The 16864-nt window shown below is 46.7% G+C and overlaps 1 protein-coding gene across 2 annotated transcripts in view; it reads right to left on the reverse strand.

The window, feature by feature from the left end:
* BMPR1B (bone morphogenetic protein receptor type 1B) overlaps positions 1–16306 on the reverse strand; it is a 443407-nt gene extending 427101 nt beyond the window's left edge. For both annotated transcript variants that reach the window (XM_008267582.5, XM_017347401.4), the window contains exon 1: positions 16168–16306. The gene's annotated coding sequence lies outside the window, so the exon portion shown is untranslated. The remainder of the gene's footprint in view (positions 1–16167) is intronic.
* Between the last annotated feature and the right edge of the window lie 558 nt (positions 16307–16864).

Raw genomic sequence — 16864 nt, forward strand, 5'->3', positions numbered from 1 at the left:
AAATACCCTTGACAGGCTTAACCAACGTCCAGAATACACAAGCTCGCGGAACAGAGGTCGCGTCGTTAAATCCTGTAACGTGATTTTAAAATAAGCTGGATCATTAGTGAAGCAAATATCTGATTATTTATGTTTGACATAAATATAATTTTCCATAATGGAAAAATTATATTTTGGAACATAAGGAGTCACTAAGAAAGCTTTCTATTTGTTACAAATTATACCATACCTTAGCATGTTTCTCTAACAACTAAACTCCTTTGGGAAAAAAAAAATTGCCAGATTAGAAAAACAAAAGTGTTGATTTAACATAGGCATACTATGTGTAATATTAAACATTTTAATTAGTAAGTCTTCAAAAGCAGATTTGTCATTTTACTTTTAAGGCCTAAATCCATTTTAAGCCTCGATTTCCTCATGGTGCTTTGGCTCCAAGTAAAATACATGTTTAATCTGGTTATTTTGGAAACTAAAGATTTCTTTAATTCAGTAACTGCCTCAGCTGAACTCCGCTGCTGCAGCCACAAGCTCCGCTGCATTTTTCTTTGCATATAATGATGGTATTAAGCTTAAAACAAACGGGAGGGGAGGTGGCTTTCTGGCAAAGACACACGAGGACAGGAAGTACACTGGCAGACAAGAGCAGCTTCGCAGGGTGTGGACCAATGTGGCCCACAGCGGCCGTCAATCCTGCTCTGGTACACTATGGTAAGTCACAACAGAAGCGATAACATACAGTCCCTCTCCCTTACTGATGCCATCTAGAAGTCACTCAACATTAGAGAACATTTATTCCCCAGAGGTACAAGGTGAAACTCTCCTGGCCAGTTTTGATGGTGTGTTGAATCTAATTTCCTTTGGTCCCTTCCAACAATTTACTACCAACCTTTTGTCGAGCCCTATATCAGGTTTAAGTCACAGTGCGTCCTTCAGAGTAAATTGTTTGCATTTTTAAAATGTCATTTCAAATAAAATGATCCATTGAAATGATTGTTTTTTCGTTTTTGGTTTTGTTTTTTTTTTTTTTTTTTTTTGACAGGCAGAGTGGACAGTGAGAGAGAGACAGAGAGAAAGGTCTTCCTCTGCCATTGTCACCCTCCAATGGCCGCCGCAGCTGGCGCACCGCGCTGATCCGATGGCAGGAGCCAGGTACCTATCCTGGTCTCCCATGGGGGTGCAGGGCCCAAGCACTTGGGCCATCCTCCACTGCACTCCCTGGCCACAGCAGAGAGCTGGCTTGGAAGAGGGGCAACCGGGACAGAATCCGGCGCCCCAACCGGGACTAGAACCCAGTGTGCTGGCGCCGCAAGGTGGAGGATTAGCCTAGTGAGCCACGGTGCCAGCTTGATTATTTTTCTTCATGCTGCATTTCTCTGTTCTTGGTGAATTATCTGAGCTGATTCCCCAACTTCAGTAAAAGAGCATTGTAGTCAACCTCTACTAAACACCTCCCCAAGGGATCTATTCCCCAACACACACTCCAGGTCCAACACATGGATCAAGTGGCCCAGTCAGTTTGAGCAAAATATTCTCTACAAACACACTGCCAGGACTCTCTGTATAAAAATGCCACATAACTCAAAGAGAGCACATTACATCACTTAAAGATCAAAATACGTTTCTGAAGATTTTAAACATTTTCTCTTTCTCCATCTCTCTTCCCAGAAATATGGTCAAGAACCCAAGGCTCTATCTTAAATTTTGTTTAGTTGTCAACCTTTCTCTGTGCTGTACAACAGGACTTTCCTTCCCCAGGCACAACTTTCCATGTCTTGAGGGTCTTTGAACTTCATGGACCACCAGGATTGAGTGTCAGTCTTCACTGTGCCACCATTAACTATACAGCTCTGGCCCTAACAGACTTCCATCACTTGAGCATGGACTTAAAAGGAGAGATTCCTACATCAGAGTCCAGGACTACCACCTGCTCGATCTCAGGATGCCTTCAACTCCTACAGCTGTCAATGGGATGACAATGACTACCATCTTCAATGTGATAGAGTTAGCATACTGTCTGGAACATCAGAGAGACAAATACTATAGCTTTGTTCTTCCTGATGCTTATATTTAATTGAACTTCAATGATCCATATTAATGCTGAACTTCAACTCTCTTATCTGAAGCCTTACATTTCCTCAATTTCATGTTATAAGTACTTATTTATTAATTTGAAAGGCAGGGTTACAGAGAGGCAGAGGCAGATACAGACAGAGAAGTCTTCCGTCCACTGAATCACTCCCCAAATGGCCACAATGGCTGGAGGTGGGCCAATCCAAAGCCTGGAGCTTCTTCTGGGTCTCTCACATGGGTGCAGGGACCCAAGCACTTGGGCCATCTTCTACTGCTTTCCCAGGTCATAGCAGAGAGCTGGATTTGAAGTGGAGCGGCCAGGACTTGAACCAGTGGCTGTAAGGGATGCCAGCACTGCAGGTGGCAACTTTACCCACTACACCACAGCACCGATCCCGCAATTACTTCTTAGTAATTTAGCAAATTTGTAAAGTCTATATATGCTGAAACATGAGGTCACTGAAGAATCTGGTGAACATAACCATGGTGGCTAGTTCCCTCCCCCCACCAGGAATAATCATGTCTTGACCAATAAAAAACTGTGTGGTGCCTCAAAGGAAAATCCAGTCAATATAATCCACTCAAATCTTTAAAACGCCTTTGACAAGTACTATCACAAATGTTACTGAAGTGAACGGAGTCATCATAGGATTAGACAAACCTATACTGGAGAAACAAAGACAGTGAAAAAAAAATGCATTGTTTTGGCAGGAAAACTAGAAATAGGGAAGACACTGGAAGTGGTCTTATTTAACATCTTTATGAATGAGGTAGAAGAGGAAATATAGATTAAATTTTCCAGGTCTGCAGGAGATACTAAGTTTTTCCAGTGTGGGAAATGCCAAGGCAGTGGGATAACCTACACAATTTTCAAAACTTTATGAGTTACTAGAGGAAAGAGACATCAAAGATTCAAGTTGAAAAACTATAGGGTTACTGTACTTCTCAGGGTAATGAACTTAAGTTATCATAAAAAAGGACGTAAAAGTCACCTCTGGTGGCCGGCACCACAGCTCACTTGGCTAATCCTCTGCCTGTAGTGTCAGCACCTGGGGTTCAAGTCCCGGTTGGGGCGCCAGATTCTGTCCCGGATGCTCCTCTTCCAGTCCAGCTCTCTGCTGTGGCCCAGGAAGGCAGTGGAGGATGGCCCAGGTGCTTGGGCCCTGCACCCGCATGGGAGACCAGGAGGAAGCACCTGGCAACACACCGGCCATAGAGGCCACTTGGGGGGTGAACCAACAGTAAAGGAAAACCTTTCTCTGTCTCTCTCACTAACTCTGCCTGTCAAAAAAAAAAAAAAAAAAAAAGTCACCTCTGGGATCCTGCATTAATGTGTTCCTGCAGCCAAGAAAGCCACAATGACAGGAACATCACCTGAGAGCAGAAAACAGGGCTCTCATCTTCTGTAAAACCAGAGTTCACCTCTACTTGAACAGCACAGGCACAATGCGGCCTCGCACTCCTGTCTACTGCTCAGTGGAAGACAGCTGTCACCCCACTTTCAACAGCAGAAAGACAAGAACGATGAAAAGGAAGAGACAACAAAAACAAACTAGAAGCTGAGGAAAACCCAGGCAAACAAAATGTATCAAGTGACCCACAGAACAGCCCTATGAAGCAGAATAACAAAAACAGTGTTCCTTCAGTCAAGAAAGAAAACGCAGCAAGGAAACATCACCCATGGGCACTGCAAAATATCCATGGAAAATGGAATTAAACCTTTAGTTCAAGTGCCAAAGATGCTGGAAATCCATACACACAGGGGCCTTCAAAAAGGTTACAGGAAACGCGCGCACACACACACACACACACACTGAAAAAAACCGTGGAGTTCCAACATTCTCTGCACCCAAATAAACTTACCTTTAGTTCCATTTTTCCACTAATGTTTCATTGTCATTTCGTAGACATAGCAACTTCACAGACGGTACAGGGATGGATGGTATGAACAAGGCAAATCCAGGGCTAGCGCCTGTTTCTACATTGCCATTAAAATACCCATCTTGGTGGAAGAAAAAAGAAAGCCAAGAAATGAAATGGGCTCAAAAATACTAACCAGGTCCAAGACTAGAGCAGATAGGTTCATCAGTTGCAGGCCGCCGTGGCCTAGATGGAGGAAAAGTAAGGAGTTTGGAGGATATAATGCTGTATTGTGCAAGTGAAATCATGGACCACCGGTCTCGGCCTTCCCACACATGTCCCAGGAGCAACACATACGGACAGAATAATGGACCAAGTCAATTTAACACTTCACAAATGTTCCCATTGACTTCGCATTTTGTCTCTCCAGAATCCAGTCTATTTATGTTCTGTGTTATTTTTTGGTAGTATATTATCTAGGAATTTAAACATCTTTCTCTGTAAAGCAAGACTCAATTATCTCTTTGACACACTTTCATGTACACTATGGCATCAAATTCATTTGTAGCACATAAATATTTAATAATTCCATTTGTGAGAAAGACATGATTCACAAACGGAAGATGTAAAATATTATTGTTAAACTACATTATACCTTCCAGGTTTAGGAGAGATGAGCCAAAGAGGGAATTTACAGGCTCAGAGTACAGCAGAGTACCTGGTACTGAGTCTGAAGAAAAATGTTCAAGAATGCATAACAGCTTTCACACTAAAGTACACGAAATTTCAGATAAAACAGAAGCGAATGCAGTATTGATGAAAACCTACCTAAGGTAATTACAGATTTTATATATAAAAAATATTGTGTAAAGGAATGAAAATCACCTAGATTCAAGCACCATCTACAAAACATTTTGAGAAATATATGCCCATGCCATTATTACCTTTTTTGGCTGTGGGAACACATTTCTTTAAATATTTAAAACATGAATACTTCACAAAGACATTTTGAGTGACATTACACAAATAAGTGATTTCATAACAAAACAGAATTGCATCTTGCTGTTCTTGTGTTATTCAAAGTTGTTAAGACTTTAGCTAGAAATTCTAGATTGTCTTTGCAATGACACCCGCCAGTCACCCTTCCAGTCATTCAGAAGGCAGGGCAGCTGCGGGGCGGGGGACTCTGAATCCTCAGGATAGAGCTGAGGGTTTTGATTCTCTCTGGCTCAGAGAAAGAGGAGCCCTGGCTAGGAGTGCTTTCAGATCAAGCCCAAAAGGGAGAAACACAGGAGGGGGGAGGGAAGAGCGGGCCAGTGGAGAGTGAAAGAGTGTGCTGACGGATTCCAGGGTTTAGGGAACTATCAAGTTCAGATTCCGGCAAACATATTTCGAAAGGAAAAGGACAGTTCTATCCTTAAACTGCTAAATAGGACGTACACAAGAAATAAGCGCAGTAAGCTGCAGTTCCGGTGCCAACCACAGAAAGTCCATGCTATTGGTCATAAAGGATACATTTTACACCTCAATAACCTGGAAACTCTTATAGCACTCCCCACTTTCATAGCAGCTTGGTGAAACAACTGATTGTGGTGAGAAAGGAAGGCAGAAAATGCAGTAAACAAAGTCTTTGATGTGCCTGAAATATAAAATATTTTGAGGCAATGCATTTTACAAAAAGTTTGTAAAAATGGCAGCGATAATTCAAAACAACAGCATCTGCTTTTATTAGCGATGCTGTTGAATTCTATACAACAGGTATGCAAGAAGTTAATTTCTATATGGCTGCTGATCACAGCTTTAACATGCTGAAAATATAAAATTCAAATAATCCTTATGGTAGCATTAAGAATTTCTTATCTATATTTAAGGTAAAAGCATACATTATTCCATAAATATGCATAATTAGAGGGAAGGAAATGCCTAATTTGCCTACAAAAATCTCAAGGGTTTGACAACTGAAGCAAGGAGTGAATCAGGTCCATTGAGAATTACTAAGAAAAACATAATCAAACATAAATGCTACAGAATACAAAGATCATTTTCTAAATTGGTTCCAGAAACAGCTCCTAGGTAAATTTCCATGAGAAGCTAATTTAATTCAATTAAACAGTGCAGTATGGTTTTCCTCTTCAGAGAGGGCTTACAGATTTGCCTTTGCTACAACTGTTAAAGGTAAGTATTTAAAAGTGACTGATTTCATCTTGAATAAGGTGAAGATTCAGTTTTCAAATAAGGACTTTTGAATGCAAATAGCTCACTGAGCAAAACTGGTTTTTTACCACTATGGTATCCAGGATCATGAAGCACACTAAGTAAAACTAATAACCGGCATGTTTAAAGTCCTTGCATCACATACTGTCGTTTAAATTTAGTATTATTTCCTACTGAAAATTATAGAACATGGTAAAATATTGAGAGATGATGTTTATCCCCTGCATTAGTATATTATTGGAATCCTGCCTCCAATATGCAAGAGAGGGAACAGACTGACCATTTAAAAATTAAATACTAGTGAAATTTACTTTGGAACAATTCACGTTCCCCTGAGTGACGTTTCATCCTTCATCTCAATATTATAGAAGCTCACTCACGGCAGCTCAGGATGAGTAAGTCATGACTCCACAGCAGCCTGGTCATGGATTCTTCTCAGTCCATCTGGCCGCTGGCTGCACCACGGCAGTGACTCACAAGAATGAAGCAACCTGAGGTCACCTACTCCAGGTCTTTCAGACAGAACTGCCAACGGCTTACCAGGTGGTTCCAATTTCCGAGAATAGTTACAATGAGGGAGAAACTCCTAGAGACACCATTTTATTTTCATATTGTCTCTGGCCACAGAACTGGGTAAGGAAGGAAGGTCTTTTGAAATGCAGATTACCAATCATTCTGAAGGCAGAAATCACTGCATGACTCGGATTAAAAATATAATCTAAATAAAGTCGAGTGGAAAAAAAGGAAGGGCACAAAACCACAAAGGAACCCAAAATGTTAACAATGGCTATTTCTGTGTGTTAAGAGTGATCTTATTTGTTAAGAGTTACTTAGGGCCAGCACTGCGGCTCACTAAGCTAATCCTCCGCCTGTGGCGCCAGCACACGGGGTTCTAGTCCTGGTTGGGGCGCCGGTTCTGTCCCAGTTGCTCCTCTTCCAGTCCAGCTCTCTGCTGTGGCCCGGGAGTGCAGTGGAGGATGGCCCAAGTGCTTGCGCCCTGCACCCGCATGGGAGACCAGGAGGAAGCACCTGGCTCCTGGCTTCAGATCGGTGCACTTGCCGGCTGTAGTGACCATTTGGGGGGTGAACCAACAGAAGAAAGACCTTTCTCTCTGTCTCACTCTCTCACTGTCTAACTTTGTCAAAAAATAAAAGTTACTTAGGGAACCCAAGTTGACCTTGAAGAATATCTATTTTTTACTATTAGAAAAATAAATAATTTTTTAGAAAATATTATGCACCAATTTTGTACTCTGTCAGCTACAGGTCCAGCATATACTCACATGTATACTGACTGGAAGTTTTCTCTGGGTGATAAACACTCGTTTTTACTTGTATAAAGAAAACGTTTTTCAAAGAAAACACAGGCACTGGACTCCTACTCTATGATTAGCGTGATGAGATGTAGGAACAGATCTTCGCAAAAAAAAAAAAAAAAGGTGGCTTTCTTTCAGGAGACAACTGACTAACTGACTGGTGAGGATGTTAGTCAGCTATTTGGCTCTGCTTTTTTTTTCCTAAAATGTGTTCAGAAGAACAGTAGCTCAACGACACATGTGGGGAAAGATACACATCCCATGGTCAAAGACACCTTTGGGGAAATGCACAATGAACATGTCTGCAGGTCTCAGGTTTTGTTGATCAGTTATTTACTCACTCATCAAACCCTCTGGTGGTATTCACTACCTGCCTGTCACTGTTGTAGACACTTCACAGACATCCACTATCTCCAACAGTCCTATGTGGTACGTATTACCGTCATCCCCACAGTACAGATGACGCACAGAGATTTAGTCATTTGCCTGGGATCTCAGCTGAGAAGTGACAGAGGCAAGAATCATACCCAGACAGCCCAGCCCCAGAGGCCCCACAACAAACCAACCGTGGGGCCTCCCCAGAAACCCCCTGGGCTGCACACCTCACACTCCACAAACCACTGCTACAGGGAACACATGTGCAAGAGCACGGGCGATCAGGTAATGAGACAAACGGCTCCATGCAAACTGCTTATCCAGATTAGCCAAATAGTTCACCCTACCCGGAAACCAGAAACTGAAAGGAATTTTGATGAAATAAAGAAACAGATATAAAATTTTTTGAAAAAAATTTTTTTGATTTATTTAATGAACAAAGATCTTCCATCCACTGCTTCACTCCCCAAATGCCTGCAAAAGCTGGCGCAGACCAAAGCCAAGAGCCCATAACTCAATCTTGGTCTTCCATATGGGTGGCAGGGGACCCAACGATTTGAGCCATCCCCAGTTGCCTCCCAGGGTATGCATGAGCAGGAAGCTAGAATCAGAAGTGGAGCTGGGACTGGAACCCAGGGACTTGGATACAGGATGCAAATGCCCCACGTGGCATCTTACCCACTGCACCCAACACTCACCCCAGTGTGATTTCTGTACTGTCACAGTCAAGAGTATCCTAATTTCCAGAGATTATCTGTGTGGTAAAAGTAATTGGCCATTTTACTATTTTCTTCCTACCTCCCCAACTTTCTAAAAATTCTAATATAAACAGCAGAGAAGTGAGGAATCTTAACACCCTTTAAGAATCAGATTAAACATTAAATGTTTCAAATGCACGTACTGATGTAGAATGATATTACCAATGCATGGCTGAATGGAAAATGCAACTAATGAAACATGATCCTATTTTGTTGAAAAAAATGCATGCACAAGAAAATTTTTTTTTTTTTTTTTTTTTTTTTTGACAGGCAGAGTGGACAGTGAGAGAGAGAGACAGAGAGAGAAAGGTCTTCCTTTTGCCGTTGGTTCACCCTCCAATGGCCGCCGCTGCAGCCGGCGCACCGCGCTGATCCTGGCAGGAGCCAGGAGCCAGGTGCTTTTCCTGGTCTCCCATGGGGTGCAGGGCCCAAGCACCTGGGCCATCCTCCACTGCACTCCCTGGCCATAGCAGAGAGCTGGCCTGGAAGAGGGGCAACCGGGACAGAATCCGGCGCCCCAACCGGGACTAGAACCCGGTGTGCCGGCGCCGCAAGGTGGAGGATTAGCCTATTGAGCCACGGCGCCGGCTCATCACAAGAAAATTCTTAAAGGATACATGTATATACATATGTATCAAATAATTAATTTTAGCTAATGGCATAACGCAGTTTCTTTTCTCAAGGTTTATCTGTAATTCTGAATTTTCCTGCCAAGAAGATTTACTGTATGTGTCATCAGGAAAGCTTTTCAAATTCGCACACTAAAAGCCTGCATAACAGGTGCAGGTTAGCTACAGCCCCTCAGACATACACGCCCTGCCTCTCAGTGCTTGTGATGTCAAGCGCATGCTGAGCCCTCCTATTAGTCTCCAACACTGCACCCTGCTCATCTCTTCTTTGGCCACAGTCACAATCCTCACCAGTAAATATTACGTTTATTTCCTTACTTCCTGTCCCCTCCCTAATGCTCAGCCCAAATAAAGGCAAGGATCTCCCTTTGTGTATGCACAGTGGATGCCTAACAGAGCACCTAGGCCTGACAAGTGACGCTATAAATACGCACTGTGTTCATGCATGAATCAATGAGTGGGTGGGATGAAGCACAAGCATTGGATGCAAACAGACTACAATGTAAAAAAGCTTCAACCAATAAGCGACAAAGTAGTTATATAACCACAACTTAGGTCAAAGTGCCACTGTCTCTCACACACACACACACACACACACACACACACACACAGAGGGGGGTGGGGGGGTAGAGATCCCAGAGGAGAACAGATGTCTGCGAGAGGTTAGGAGGCCAGCTGTTCTTCCCAAGTCAAGAGGACTCCAAAAAGAAAGAGGCAGAAGCCGACTCAACTGAAAATGGGACCTCCACTGATTCAGCTCCTAACAAATGGAAGAGAACTGGTTTATAAACAAACAATTGAATATGCAGTGAGTTGGCGTGTAAAAGCACCCCTAGGGTGGTGCAGTAAATCACACTCGTAGAAGTAAGGGAGCTATCCGAGAGAGGACTGGAATCCAGAGAAGGCCGCCTCGCGGGGTGCAGCGACTCAGAGCACAGGGACCCAGGCAGCCCAGGCTGACTCAGCCGTGAAGGAGCCACCAGAGGAAAGCCTACCCCATTCCCCACCCTCCCCCTGCGCCGGACCGTGGGCTCTGCCACGACCCAAGCCAGAGTGGGGCATCCAGGTTATCTTCCTGGGCCGAGAGGGTCTCACACGAGCAAACAGCAGAAACCTCGCATGGAAGCCGGGACAGTAACATGGAATTTTAGCAAAAAGAAGAAAGACTGAGAGAACACTCAAGTACAAGGAGACTCTCCACTAATTGGAAGTGATTGAGAGAAATGGTGCAAGAGAACTGGCAGATAGATAGAAGTTAGGTCATGGCACACACTGTGCTACGTTCTAATAAGAGGGAAGGATTTAGGAGAGCCTCGCATTATGCAGACTATTACAGATAAATGGCCACTGGACAACAGAATAGCAGCTTATTTCCAGAAAAAGAGCTGATAATAATTTAGCGCCTTTTATAGATGGTTGTAAAGTGTATTCGTTAGATAAAACCCTCTGATTTCTTTCAAGAGATTAATTTAGACAAAGGCACCATCATTACAGGCTTCCTTGCAGTCATTTTAGATTCATAAATCATCAAATTAACTAGTGACAGATGTTTCTGTATTTGTTTAAGTCCATATCTATCTAACTGCTATAAAAACGACTAAAACGTTTATCTCAAGACAGCCAGGCAAGATATGTTATAAAGAGATATACTGGTTTGTATCTTTTTCCTTTAGCCAATATGTAAACACAATTTCCAGAAAATTCATTTCCAAACTTGCTACTTTGTAGTTTCTCAAGCTGCAGCCACACACAGCCATACACTTGTTCAAAGACAGGAAAAATAAAACCAGACGGCTTTAAGTTGCTGAATTCTGAGAGGGTGCATTCAATAGGATGCAACAACTACTTACTGAATGCCCACTGTGTACTAGCACCCAAAGGGCTGGAACTTCATGGCTGGCAAGATGCAGATCCAACAACTCAGACTTCACAGTAGCAAGAAGCCTCCCACGTTGTCAGAACTGAGGGTTCCAAACAATGCCATACCCAATGACAGGCATCCTGCTTTTTCTCCTTTCCTTTCAGGCACAGACCCAGATATATGAAAATGAAGCCAAGAGACGCTGGTGCAGGTTTGCCGTCCCCTCTGCTTTTTAGAACGAGCCAAGCATCTGCCTGCAGTGCAGGTATCACTCCAGTTACCACACTTCCCAGGACAGACCACAGGGGACCACAGGCTCCCACCGGCCTGGAGATAGCTGGAGGAAAGCAGAGAGGTGACATCGGCCAACAATGAGGAGGTGCCGAGGTCTGATGCTGGAAAACATAAGCAACCATTCAATGATTTCTTGTAACGTAGACCAAGGTCAAATGAAAACGGAGAGGTGTGATTCAAATGATCTTCCTGTCAGGTGGCAAGAACACGGCCCAATCAATCTCGCCCCCTGCAACCCAGCCCTTGGCTACATCATTCTCACAGTTTCCCAGGGAGTCTTCCTCCAGAGGGTCTCACTCCCGCTGGACGGATGTGCTAGGTCATCACTGCACATGTCTGTTTAAAAATCCTCCGGGGTGTTCCACAAAATGTACCACAGGCCTGCCTATCTCTGACCTCATTCCTATCATTTCCCACAACTGCCTGAGTCCAAGCCCCGGGGCCTGTCCGTTGCCAGCTTCCTCTGCTGGGAAGTGCTCCCAGACACCCAGACACCGTGGACTGCTCTGTCTTGTTCTCCCTGGAGCGTCTTCAGCGAAGTTCCTCGACCACCAGATCCGTGGCAGCCCAGCCACTCCCTGGGGTGTCACCCTGCCTCGTTCTCCTCATGCAGCTAGCACTGTCAGAAATGATCAGAAATTATCTTTCCTGTGTACTTGCTTGCAGGTCAATCATGTTTGCGCTCTCTACAACTTAAGTTCAATGACAGCAAGGTCTTGGGTCTCTTGGGGCTACAGTCTCCCTACAGTGTAGAAAAACCACAGGCAGAGCAGACAAACGTTTCAATTAAAATGAATGTAATTAAAGTATTGCCATATAAGTGGATGTCCTTCAAAAAAAACAACACAGGAACAAGACTGCTTAATGAAAATGATGCATTATCCTTCTCTTACTACTACAGCTGAGTGTAAAACATACTCAGAAGCAACATGAAAAATGTCCCTCTCTTCTACTCCCTTCTCTCCCCAGGCTCTATCCATAGCGGCTTTTATTTTCCCTAATTTAAGACATTTATTTGAAAGGCTGAGTGGCAGAATGTAAGAGAGAGAGAGGGAGAAAGAGAGAAAAAATGAGAATCAATCTCTTCCATGTCCTGGCTCACTCCCCCAAACGGCCACAACCAAAGGCAGGAGCCCAGAACTCCAGCTGAGTTTCCCACGTGAGTGCAGGGGTCCAAGCACTTGAGCCATCTTCTGCTGCTTTCCCAGGTACATCAGCAGGAAGCTGCGTCATAAGTAGAGCAGCTGGGACTCAGAGGGAGAGGGAAAGGGAGTGCCAGTGCCACACTCAGCACTCTAAACCGCTGCACCACAATGCTTGCCCATTTTTTCCCCTCAATTGAATGCAATGGAAATCACCTTTGAACCTGAGTGTCCAGCCCTAGTCCCTCTCTTACCTGAATGCTCTCCTGCCTCTGTGATTTCCAACAACTTCCACTTCAATTTCTGCCATTACCACTTCAGCATACCAAATCCGACAATCAGTTATCTCTCAGGTAAAATCAGTTTCTCCTGCCACCCTTACTACTCTTCCCAACCACCATCCAGATATGGTTAGAGAAGCCACAAAGGCCTTGATTAGGTGGTCAACAAGAACTGAGAGACTGCAGAGCATCAGGCAAAGTGGTCTTCAAGCCTTTCTGAAGCTGTGTTAGCCTTTATTCACATAGAAGCTTCCGAGGAAGTCTGGTATGTCAAACAGATGAACACACCGTTGTTCTGGGAGTTAAATGGGTGGTCTCTGAAGAAACATTTCAAAAAGCACCACTAATCTGTCCCAAACCTTTCTCTTCTCCCCAGCCCCTCTGCACAATGTGAGAGAGGAGCAGAAGTTAGCCTGGAGAACCCCAATCCTCCCTGCAGGCAGGAATTACTCTACTCCAGAGGACACGGCTAGCACCCAGCACATTTGAGCAACTTGTACATCAATGTTCTGAAAGATTGTATCACAAATGATGGTCAGTTATTACAAATCATACATTTCATGTCCAGATTTTCTTGGTGGGCACAAAAGCGTCTCTTGAGAGCTAGCTCACAAGTGTCAGCTTCTAATCACGCACAGATTTATCCACCTCCCATGAAGGCAGGCAAGCAGGAGTCCCAGCAGGCAAGCAAGTGGGTCCCTCCACTCCCCAGCACCTCTCTCTCTGCTCCTGAGCTCCTTCTGCAAAGTCGTCAGGCCTCCCCATCTTCATCTTTAATGTTAACATGTGTGAGGAGATGGCCTTCAAGACTTCCATTCTTGGTGCAGGCTATCCGGTGTCCCCTGTGCTACTGCATCGACCAAGACCCACTCCCACAAGTTAGAGGCGAGCTGGAAGGCCATCCACCAGCCATCAAGGACTTCCTGAGTATGTCTTACATGCCAGGCACTTTGCTGGGCACCTAAAATTCAGAGAGAACAAGGGAAAGCTGTCTCACCTCCCTGAGGTCACTGCCCAACAGGGAAGAGCCCAACATGCCACTACACAACAGAGAGGCGCGCACTGACACAGGTGCACCTGAAGACCTGAGCCCTAGAGGAAGATCAGGGGACGTTTTGCTAGGGTGGAGTAGCTGACAGCTGGCTTCAGAGCTGAGTGCTCATTCAGGAAGCCATGGGGAAAGACAGGTGCCACACCCACTGAAGGATACCCATATCACATTGCCATATACTCCTAAACACATAACAATACCATCAGCAGATGCTGGGATCGACACACTGGATCAGGCCATCTCACTTTTTCAAAATTTACAAGGCAAGAATGTGGACAATTTCCTTTTACTAAACATTCCCAAGAGCTGGTACATTTTGAGAGACCTAGATGAGCACACCACAGGTAGTAACAGCACGTCACCCAGGGATGGTCATCTAACAAGGGACTTCAGACAACCCTGTCCAAATGCTGGGTAGCACCTAGCAGACAAGGTGGCCAAGCTTCCTATAAACTAATGATTCACTCAGTGACATCAATCAAGAGTTTTAACTCCCCAGAAACCAACATTTTGATTTACAAATCACAAATCAGTGCCATTAAAATTCAGCAGCAGCTCCCAGCACATGAGTAATGAGATCATATCAACATGTCTCATGTGACCCAAAGGAAAACGTGGGTTTTCTAACTGGTAATTCAGACTGGACAAACAACACACTGTATCAAGTTCTGCAGCCCTAGGCCATATTTGGGGGAAAACAAAGGTACCTTATGCATGACTAAAGCAAACAGTGAAAATCAGACCAATTAATTCGCCAGCTATGTTTCCCGTAATAAGCCATCACTACTACAGTGATCTGCTTACAACAGTTTATTTGCATCACACAATGATCGAAGTGTGTCCTGAGTCTCGTGTTCCACTAAGATGTCATATCTTTCAAAACATCCTCATAAAGAACGTTCTCCAAAGAGACGACTGATCCCCGGGATGTCTCGTGTTTTAAAAATCACCGACAAATCCTCGCCTATTTTCCTTGCAGTTAGAAATAATTCTTGATCCCGAGAGTGTAAAGAGGTATGAAAGTACAAAGACTGAGTATTTTCTTAAATGCAAATGCCCCAGTGGACAGAGGCCATTTCCCATAAGTTTCCCAAAACAATAATTAGGAAAAAAGGATCACTAGGATCCTAAAAATATATGTAAGAAAACAGAGATTAGTTGGTATAGAATTTTCTTTTAAAGAGCCTTTTCAAATACTTTGCAGCTGAACCCTCTCAATATCGAGGAGTGTGTGTGTGTGTGTGTGTTTCCCCAGAACTGGGACTCTTTTCTCAGGTGGTTCTGCTTTGCTCCGAATACGCGTGGCGCATTCTCTTACACGCTGAAGGCAATTAAACATCCCTCTCCTGTTTTCTTTCACTGTCACCTTTGGGGCCACCCAGACCCACTGACCTCACCTTGCGGAAAGATGACTAAGAAATGAACACTTCCTAACAACACAGGTGAGCCACAGCGTCCCCAACGACCGCGACAGGGGCAGCAGCCCGGCAACCCCCGCACGCGCTGCCTTGGAGGACTGAGTCCAGGATCCGAATCCCAACCCCGCAACCGCGCGCACAGACCGGAACGCGGAGCCCTGGCGGTCACCGGGAGCCGCAGGGAGACCGAGCTCAGAGCGCGGGGAGAGACGGAGCGGAAAGGGCACTTGGACAGAGAGGGCTAGGGAGAGGGAGGCCCGAGTGCGGAGAGATGGGCCCGGAGGGAAGGGCAGAGGGACCGGAGAGTGGAGGGAGAAACGATGGGAGTGAGAAGAGGCGGACAGACAGACGGACAGTGAGCGAGCGCGCGAGGCGCGCGGAGACGGCGACCGAGCCGAGGGACCTCCCAGCCGCGCACCGCCGCCCTTGGCGAGAGGCTGGGTCCCGGGGCAGGTGGCTGGGCCCGAGCCGGGTGCCTGCGGGTTGTTGCCTCGGCGGGCCCCGCGCCCCGGATTCCGAGCCCGCCTTCACTCCATCCCTCGCGTGCAGGTCCCTTTTCCCCGCCGCGCCGCGCCGTGTCCCTGTATCCCCGGCCCTGGGTGCACGTGTCCCGCCCGCCGCCACCACCACCACCCCGGCCCCTTGCCAGAGCGGTCGGCTCGAGGCCTCGGGGTCCCGGCAGAGCCGCCCGCACACAAAGCCCAGGCGGCGTCCAGCGCCTGACCCGCTCCCCGTCCCGCCCGCAGCCACGGCCGCCCGGCCCCGCGCCCGGCTGCAGCCCTGCCCCGCGCAGCCCCGCTGCCCCGCGGACTCCCGCAGGCTCAGCCTGGGGGCCCCCCAGCCCGCGTGCTGAAAGAGGGGGCCCCACCGCGCCCTCTAGCCCGCGTGCGCTCCTTACCCGCAGCTCCGCTCCCGCACTCGCGTCCTCGGCGCCGCGGTCCCCGCACCGCCCGGAGCCCCGCAGAGGCTCCGCCGACTCCGCGCCCCGCGCCGTCAACTTCTGGCCGCCGCGGCCGCTGCGCCGCCGCCGCCGCCGCGGGACTTTTTTTTTTTTTTTCCCCCTCTGCTCCTCGGCTGCCTCTGGAATTTTTTTCACTTGCCCTCTCCAGCTCCCACTAGTGATTGGAGACTGAGAGCCAAGCACTTAGCGGAGGGATTGCACCGCCCGACGCACTTGGAGCGGCCCCAGCGCCGCTGCCTGGGTGAACAGCGCGGGCCAGCGGCGCTGCCCGGTACCCTGGGCACTCGTGGCCCGGAGACAGCTTCCCAAGCCCGGGCCGCTCCCCAGGGCGTCCCCTCCGTGCAGGTTGTGTCTACGAAGGGGCTCCCCAAAACTCCCCTGGGAAGTGAGGAACAAAGATCCGCGGCAGCAGTGTCCCGGAGGCGCCGCCCGCAGAGGACCCAGGGCGTGGACGCGGATGCCCGCGGACACACACCCTGGGCGAAGCCGAGGCGGCGTGGACGGCGCTTCTCAGACACGCGCGCCGGACCGCGGGCGCTCTGAGGGTCAGGTGGGGGCGTGAGCAACCTGCAGACCCAAGGTTGGGCCCCCTGGGGCAGTGAAAGCGGCGTGTCTGGCGACTGTTAATGAACGG

The sequence above is a fragment of the Oryctolagus cuniculus genome, chromosome 8 (assembly GCF_051225735.1).
Source record: "Oryctolagus cuniculus isolate XC-2025 breed Fujian yellow rabbit chromosome 8, ASM5122573v1, whole genome shotgun sequence".
NCBI classification, from domain to species: Eukaryota; Metazoa; Chordata; class Mammalia; order Lagomorpha; family Leporidae; genus Oryctolagus; species Oryctolagus cuniculus.